The sequence below is a fragment of the Dermacentor silvarum genome, chromosome 1 (assembly GCF_013339745.2).
Source record: "Dermacentor silvarum isolate Dsil-2018 chromosome 1, BIME_Dsil_1.4, whole genome shotgun sequence".
Taxonomy (NCBI): domain Eukaryota; kingdom Metazoa; phylum Arthropoda; class Arachnida; order Ixodida; family Ixodidae; genus Dermacentor; species Dermacentor silvarum.
In genome coordinates this window covers 372230028-372238713 of record NC_051154.1, presented here as the reverse complement: position 1 = coordinate 372238713, position 8686 = coordinate 372230028, and the positions used below count along the sequence as shown (strand labels likewise).

At 52.1% G+C, this 8686-nt stretch overlaps 1 pseudogene; it reads right to left on the bottom strand.

Annotated features, from left to right (window-relative positions):
* Positions 1 to 1514: 1514 nt before the first annotated feature.
* LOC119445558 (uncharacterized) lies at positions 1515 to 2471 on the bottom strand (annotated as a pseudogene).
* Positions 2472 to 8686: the final 6215 nt, after the last annotated feature.

Below are 8686 nucleotides of genomic sequence, written 5' to 3'. Positions count from 1 at the left end.
GGCCCTCTACGAAATGTGAAAATGTTCGATAGCCAGGTGAACTGCGAGTAATTCACGGCCGAACACGCCGTAACAGGAGTACGCAGGCTTCAGTTTCTTGGAGAAAAAGGCGAGTGGATGCCACGCATTGTCGATGAATTGCTGCAGAACGGCACCAACGGCTGTGTTGGAAGCGTCGGTTATGATGGCAGTGGGTGCGTCTGGCTTTGGGTATCTAAACAGCGTGGCGTCGGCGAGGGCCGTCTTGACTCTTGTGAAAGCGTCGGTGGCCTCTTCAGTCCACTGAAACGCTTGTTTACGGTTGTTTACCAGCAGAGCGTCTAGCGGAGCCATAAGTCGTGCGCAATCGAGGATGAATCGGTGGTAGAAATTGACGAATCCGAGAAATTGGCGAAGCGTGGTGAGTGTGGTCTGTCGGGGAAGGTCTTCGATGACGCGAATCTTGGAGGGCAGTGGTAGAATGCCATTAGCGTCGACGTTATGACCGAGGAACTCGAGTTCGGGCTTAAGAATTCGCTCGTGGCGGCGTTGATGACAATTTCGTTATGGCAAGGCGTGAAAACAACAACCGCAAGTGGTGAAGATGTTCTTCTGCGGAAGAGCTTGTGACGAGAAGGTCGTCAATCTACAAAAACGAAAGGCAGGCCTCTGGTGACGGAATCGATGAAACGCTGAAAGGATTGGCCCGCGTTCCGTAAGCCGAAAGGCATGCGGAGAAATTCAAAGAGACCGAAGGGTGTGGTGATGGCGATCATGGGAATGTCTTCTTCAGCGACCGGTAGTTGATGAAAGGCGCGAACGAGATCGAGCTTAGAAAAGATCGTCGCACCGTGCAATGCTACCGTGAAGTCCTGAATGTTCGGCAGAGGGTAGCGATCAGGCACTGTAACTTTGTTTAATATCCAGTAATCATCGCATGGGTGCCAGTCTCCCGCCTTCTTAGGCACCATGTGAAGGGGTGATGCCCAATTACTGGAGGAAGGGCGGATGATGCGAAGTTGCAGCATGTGTTCGCACTCCGCGCGAGCGATCTTGAGTTTTCTCCGGGGACAAACGCCGGGGTCGGAGAAAGACTGGTGGGCCGGAGGTGACGATATGATGGCACACGTCATGTTGCACCGGTTGTGTCCAGTCCGGCAGGCGCGTCAAAGTGAGAAACTCATCCAGGAGCGCGGCGAAGGGATCGTCCAACATGGCAGAAATAGGCGCGGTCCGCGATGTGCCTGATGATAGGACGCCGGGCACGGATAGCTGGGTCACGGAGTCCATGATATGGCGTCGTTGAACGTCGACAAGGAGTCCGTAGTTGTGCAAGAAGTCTCTTGCAATGACTGCACGACGGACGTCTGCAACCAGGAAAATCAAGCGGAATGCTCATCGAAGGCCAAGGTTTAGCATGACGGAGCTTGACGAGAAAACTGGAATCCGGGCCCCGTTGACGGTTTGCAAAAACGATACAGGTGTTGCTTTTCGGTCGGAGTGATGGGCGGGGAGAATGCTGATGTCAGCTCCTGTGTTGACTAGGAACCGTTGTCCCGTAACTGTGTCCGTCACGTAGAAAAGGTGACTTGTGTGTTGGGCCGGACCACTCGTCGCTGTGAGAGGTCGGCCGGCCTGTTTCCCTGCCAAGCGCAGGGACGCCGACAGTGACGAGCGTCGTTTCCAAAACGGCGGTGGTAGTAGCAAACGCCAGACGTTGTAGTTGATGTTTCATCGCGGCTGCCCGTGCGTCTTGATTTACTGGAACTACGACTGCGTGGCCGTCGAGATGACGTGCGGCGATGTTCCGCTCCACAGATGATGCGTTGCAGGCGCTCACACAAGGAGTCGAGCGCAGATCGCACCGCCGAAGAGCAGGGAAAGGTTTTCAGGGCGGTTGTATTGTCTCCCGGAGACGATGTCGTGGCTGCGATGGTTGCGGTGGCTACTTCCATGGCTTTGTCGGCCAAAGCAGCAAGTGCGGTAAGATCCATGGTAGAAGCTGTCGCCAAGACCATCTGCACGTTAGCCGGTAGTCGTTGCAAAAACAATTCGCGCAACAGCACGTCGTCGATGGATCTCGCATTGTCTCCGAGCAGTTGCCTCATTCGGCGAAGAAATTGACTTGGGCGTAGGTCACCGAGTTCTTCAGCGGACAGAAGCTGCTGGATGCGAGAACGCTGTGAAGCTGCTGTGTGCTGAAGCAGGGCTGCCTTGAGATCGTCATAGGCGGCAGTAGACAATGGGGCGTTAAACAAATCTGCCACTTCGTCAATGGCGGCCGGCGAGAGCGCTGCAACGGCGTAATGAAACTTTAAGGCTTGACAGCGGATACCAGCGACTTGAAATTGCGATTCAGCCTAAAGAAACGACGCCGAAGGATGCTGGTCCCAGTATGGTGGGAGGCGGACGGCGATGGCCGAACAGGAGGGCTCACCGCGTTCGTCGGAAGCGCTCCGGCCTTGCACTCTCGTAGCGTTGGTCTGGTCCATGGTAGTCTCTACAACAGGAGCGTATGGCAGTATCACGTTCGAGGTCACCAAACTGTGGCGACGAGCGACCACGTAGACCGGTAAAGTCTCAGCGCTCTCGCGGGAGAGGAAAAACCGACACCCGATCTCTTAGCGTAGCATTTTTAATCTGCCTCGGAACGCTAGCCTGTGCAGGTGCGTGCCAGCCGCTCGTGCCTCGTGCAGGCGCGAGCGTCTACGTAATTATCATGCGACGCCGATGCTGCTGCCGCTACAAGCTCAAATGCGCCAACTCGGAAGGTGGTCACGCTAGATCTTGTCCTGTATGGAAAAGGGAAAAAAAGAAATGATTGCAATAAAAACCAAAGAAAACATTAGTCATCAGGAAGCATTCAAAGGTGTCGCAGCGAGGTATTTTCGCGCAGCCGGTGCAAAGATGCCATATACCGCGCACGATATCTTTTTGCACACAAGTAGAATCTGGTTTCAACACTACGGCCCTCACAAATAAACTCGGGAGGTGTTCACTGCATTCTTCGCTTCTCAGGTCCCCATTGGGGACGGCAGCGCAGACCAAACAGGCCTCAATGACGGTGCCATAGGTCTGGCCTTTTCCAAGAACTGGGGAGCTTCACCAAGCACACTTGGCAAAGAGCGCCCTGAGGCTATGCATGTGTCTTTAGAAGACGGCAGTGCTGAGCAGTATCGAAGATACATGTATGTTAGATACCATCTTAGATACTGTTTGGGTGTCTTGTATCTCTATCATGATACGTCTGGCAAGACGTGCCTCAGTATCTGTATTTTCGATACGTATGAAAGGAAATATCTTTATTTCCGATGCTGCTATCGCAACATCACCATGCGAAACTATAAATGTTGGCTGAACTCCACTTCTCAAGCAGATACTTCTGCCAATAAGCCACTTGAATAAAACTAAAAGCAGCGGCATTCTTTTATCTTTCCGCCAGAGCCCTTAAGCGAGGGCAAGCGATGGAGTCTGTGCGTCCGTATTGGTGGGGCAGAGTCATGTGGTGGCGCTCGCGCCGTCACGTGACTCTTCCTCATTATCCCTCCACTCATAACCGATCTTTACCACTCTTACGCATTATCCCTCCTGTAATCTGGGGAGGCACCTGCCTATTAAAGATAAGCGTTCTTGGAATCTGCGCATTTTGGACGTATAATCTAAACGATACCGATTGCGCAGGCGCACAGTGGCGTCAAAATGGTGCGTATCACATCGTACAAAAATTGTGCCATATTATAGAGCGCCTTGTAAAATATTACATATCTGATAGCTGATTTCGAACGTGGTTTCACCAGCACAGAAGCCTGTGATGTGCAGGTTCTTGTTTCAAAGCAGGTCTCTGAGGCAGGGCCTCAGACGACCGTATCAAAGGACGAAGCCGTTGGTTTCAAAGAGCAGGACGAGACATTTAATACACACGTTATGAAAGCAAGTAGGAGAAATGAATTGAAGAGCAGAGGAAATGAATAGGAAGGAAAACACAAGTAAAATCCAAGTTAGACAACACATTGAGCTTGGGCTAGGCACAAGTGACAGCACACGTAATAGTTCGATATGGAAGGGTGGTGGTAAGGCGACGAAAGAAGGGTGTTCGTCTCACCAACTGGATGACGGGCTGGTCTACGACTTGGTAGAGCGCTCGATCGCATCGGCTCCGGCTCGTGGAGGGGACGCGGGCAGCTGGCGGCACGTGAAGAGCCAGGCGGCGTTCTTGCCAGGCAGCTGGGCGCAAACTCGGGCCCGTAGCCCGACAGCTCGATCGCTGCTTATAGACGCTGGGGCTCGCTGGTCTCAAGTAGCAGTCTGTGACCCAATGGAGTGGCGATGCCCAGGAAGGCAGGCGGCTCGGCAGCACGGGCACACGGCGGCGGCGTTCTGGCCGGGCAGCTGGTCGTGGAACTCAGGCCCGTAGCCCGAGAGCTCACGTTGTACCCACGGGCGCAGACGCTCGCCGGCCTCGGGCAGCAGTTCCCGAACAGACCGAGTGGCGACGCCAAGGAACGGGTTGGCAAGACGCAACGGCCGTGTGAAGTCCAGGTGGCTCGGGTCCGGAACCCGACGGCCCGTCTTCAACCCCCGGTCCAGTGGCCGACCTTCTCCTGGTGCCGCTTCGGGAACTCTCCCTCTCTTCGGCCACTGCCTCGTTTTTCTTCCCTCTGGTCCGTGTGTTACTTTTGGATTGGTCATCTTCGGGCTCCGTGGGCATCGGTCATTGGCCCCCGTGAGCGCCGTGGTCCTTTCCAATTGGATGGCGCTTGGTTTGTTTGTTTTTCTTGTGCCGCGGCACCTCGGGCTTGACGCTCGTTGTCGTCGTCGTCTTGCGCTCACCATGTTCACGTTCACAGGCGCACAACTCACTAAACTGTCTTCGCGCACTACCACACACCACAAGCCCCAACTATTAGGCCACGTACGCATGCGCAAAACTGCCCGGAACAAATACCCGTAGACATATTCGTTGCGTAAGCCATGACTGTGAGACCTTTACCGCGTTGGCCGCGTTGCATAGCAAGAATTTACATATAAAAAGTCAGTGCGCGAAACTTTTACACCATAGTCACGGTAACGTTTATCAAAGTGCATTTTCAAATTTAAAAGCAACAGCCATACGGCTACGTTTGAATAAATATAATACTCTCGCGGTTGTGATGCTTTGGTTCTTCCTTTGTTATTTGGAGATGTAACACGAGTGAAATCAACGTCACAGGAAAAATATGTAAATAACTTCGGTGGCAGGTACAATGTTACTTTTATGCAGAAAGTTTTGATACGGCTTTATAACATCGTGTTCCGTTCACGTGACAAAATGAAAACAGTGTGTAAGCGATCGAACGCGGTGGAGGCATGGCCGAGATGCATGCCGGGAAGAGGTCGCAGCATGTCGTAGGTTCAGCAGTGGTGCCATCGTGCGATGCTCACGCTTTACGTCGTCCATGCTCTCGTGTTCCACGCCATTTGTTTATGCACAAACACGCAAGCAACCAAGGCATGTACGTACGGTGCTCTTAGCGGTTACTGAAATGAGCCCTATTTCGACTGCGACCATAATACAGCCGTGTTAAATTAACTTCTTGGGTTTTACGTACAAAAACCACGATTTGATTATGAGGCACACCGTAGTGGGGGACTCGGGGTTAATTTCGACCACCTGGGGTACTTTAACATGCACCCAATGCATGGGTGCATTGGGTGCATGACGACGCAACTTCATTTAAAACGTAGGCGAAAGCTTGTGCATATACGGAACGCGCGGATAACTCAAGCAACCAGGGACCAGCTTCTGCAAGCGGCATCGCGCCGCCGTATCTGTTTCGTCGAGGTGATGCCCTCTCCGCCATGCTCTTCCCTCTCCACGGTGACGTAATTTCACGCGTCACTTAATCATTTCGGATTTCCCGCGCAGTGGCGGTTGCTATACCAACGGGAGATTCAACCAATAAAAACCTTTTCTGTCTTGAAGTTGCGTCGTACCGTCGATAGGTATCCGCTGCCGTCACTGGGCTGATCGGTGCGCGCCGTTGCTACTTTATCTGGTCGATCGCGTCTCGCAAGCAAGCCACAGAGAAAGAAATTCATCAAGAGGGGACACTGAGCGAAAACTGGAACATGAAACACGTCACGCTAGTATTGATGCCGTCCGTTAGCTGTCTCGATCATCGAAAGAAAAAGTGAAATAAACTAGCAGACATGGTTCTATATTTTTTGTATTCTTTGCCGCGAAAACAAAAATGTTTTGCGTACAAATGAACTTATAACTTGCAACTTAATTTTCTTGCGTTATCTAGCGACTGGCCAATGACGCGCCAGATGCATGCGTCCTACGCCAGACACTCCACCGAAATTTGCGAGGACGGCTGCGCATGTGAGCGCTCGCCTGTTCGGCGACCCGTCTGTCTTTTTTTTTTTTTGAATGTAGCCTGGTTTCATGGCCTCCTGGCGTATTCTCGCGTTCCTTCTGCACTTGGACATGGGACCACTGCACTATTGGACGCCAAGGTGAGAGATTTGTTTCACAGTTTGCGACACAATTAGGCTTACGGCACGGGACCGAGACTTAAGACACAGTAAGCGAAAGACAGCTCGGCCATCCTGGCGCAGTTCATTTGAGGTAATGAATCGTGCTGGGACATCTTTATGACACTTCCTAGGGGATTGTTGTAACTTATGCCGGTACTTTTGAGGTACACTGGCCGCACAGGGCGCTCTGACGCAGTTAGCGAGAACCAACTCGGCCGTGGTGCCTAGTGTAGTGCATCTTACCAGGAGAAAATCGTGCCGCTTTCTCTGACGCTAGATATTACTGAAAAGTAATTTCGTTACTTTTTGGGGTACTTTTGAGGCACGCTGGCCGCACAGGGCGCTGTGACACAGTTAGCGATCAGCAGGTCGGCCGTGGTGACAAAGTTTGGGGTGCAATGAATCTTAGTGGGACAAGTTTGTGACGTTTTTTGTGACCCCGCAACAACATATGCCTTATTTCGGTAATCACGCTTGTCGAAAACGCGATGAGCAATTGCCAAGAGTCATAACATGGGAGTGTTTTGCTCGCGCCCGCACAACTCACAATATATAACGCCGAGGAACATAATCCGAAACTTCTAATTCGAAAATTCCGTCTTCTAAAGGACTGAAAAACGCTTTGCACCCACGCATTTGTCTTGAGTGCGAGTACAAGGCTTTCTGCGAGCGTCTAGCAAGGTCCGGCGGGAGCCTCTGTTGCGTCCATCTATGTACGTAGCCGACATAGATGTACAGGCGAGTGCAAAATTTTAGAGACCACGGAAGCAGCGACAAAACTGCATCGCTGCGCCTTCTGACGGCTGCGCGCCTAAGTTCGAGAACGCGTACTGCGCACGCGCGTCCTTTTTTATCTGCCCGCCCGCTCGTTCGGGCACTTCAACGACGCGCGCACCGGAATGCGGGAGAGAGCGCAAGGTGGCACTTCTCCAGTCACCGTGGAACTGTAGAGCGCAAAAGACTTCGCTGCTTCCTGACCTTATCACATAATCCGATTCAAGAAAAAGTAACGCAAAGCATGTGTTCCGCGCCGCGGAACGTCTGCAAGCAAGGCGCAGAGTGTCGCTGGGAGCAAATGAAGTATTTCCTCACGATATGACGATATCATCTCTCGGGTGATTCCACGGCGACTGCAGAAGTGGCACCTTGCGCTCTCGCCCGCGTTCCGGTGCCTGTGCGGTTGAAGCGACCGAACGAGCAGGCTGGCAGTTTAAAAAGGACGCGCGTGCGCAGTCTGCGCTCTCGAACTCAGGCGCGCAGCCGTCAGAAGGCGCAGCGATGCAGTTTAGTCGCCGCTCCCGTGGTCTCTAAAATTTTGCACTCGACTGTACTTATAGCGCCCGTGTATTTGTGCTATTAAAATGCAAGAAATAATAACCGGAATAGGGGAATGCTTGGAAATCAGATGTTTTCATATTTTATGGTATTGTTTCGGATGAGTCGGATATTTTCTACGCCATGTATGTAAAAGCGAATTGCTGTTGTTTGTAATGCCGCCCATTCACCGCTTCCGCAGGTTTCGCCTCGACTCGCAGTATTCCTAAGCCTAAATACCAAAATGACACATGCTTGTAATTTACTTTTTTTTTCAGCTGATAGCGTCCGGTGGAGCTTCGTACGGGAACTACTGCTTACCTGTGGCCGCAACGTTGCATGAATGCACAAAAAGCCCGGACCGAGCATTATATAGAGCAAAATAAACATTACCTCAATTCAGAAGGCGTCTTGCGTCTACTTTGTGATTGCACGTGGCACAGATTCGATGGGGCTGATAAGGATCGTTCGCAATGATTTTTACCAAATAATAAAACGATTCTGCGTGAAGACCGCGCGCGGTTAAAAAAAGAAAAAACGATGGGCTCAGCCGGCGTGCCGCATGCCAGCTAGCGTTAACGCGCGCGCCCGAAACCGGAAGTGTGGTTCAGGTATTGAAGCCGACCGCTTGGCGCGCTGCAGTCAATTCGGCCGCTGGGCGCCATGGGAGTTCCGCTCTTGTTGAATTAGCAAGCCGAGCAGTGTCCCCACCTAAAGAGTACATATCTTACACCGTGGGCACGGCACAAAAAAAACCGTAAACTCTCTGTGTCTTCGTCCGTTAGCACGCTATGGCCAAAGCTGCTCACAATAGTACAGCCTCCCACATTTTTACCTACATCGCGCGAGAACACTATAATATGGCCGTGCGTTG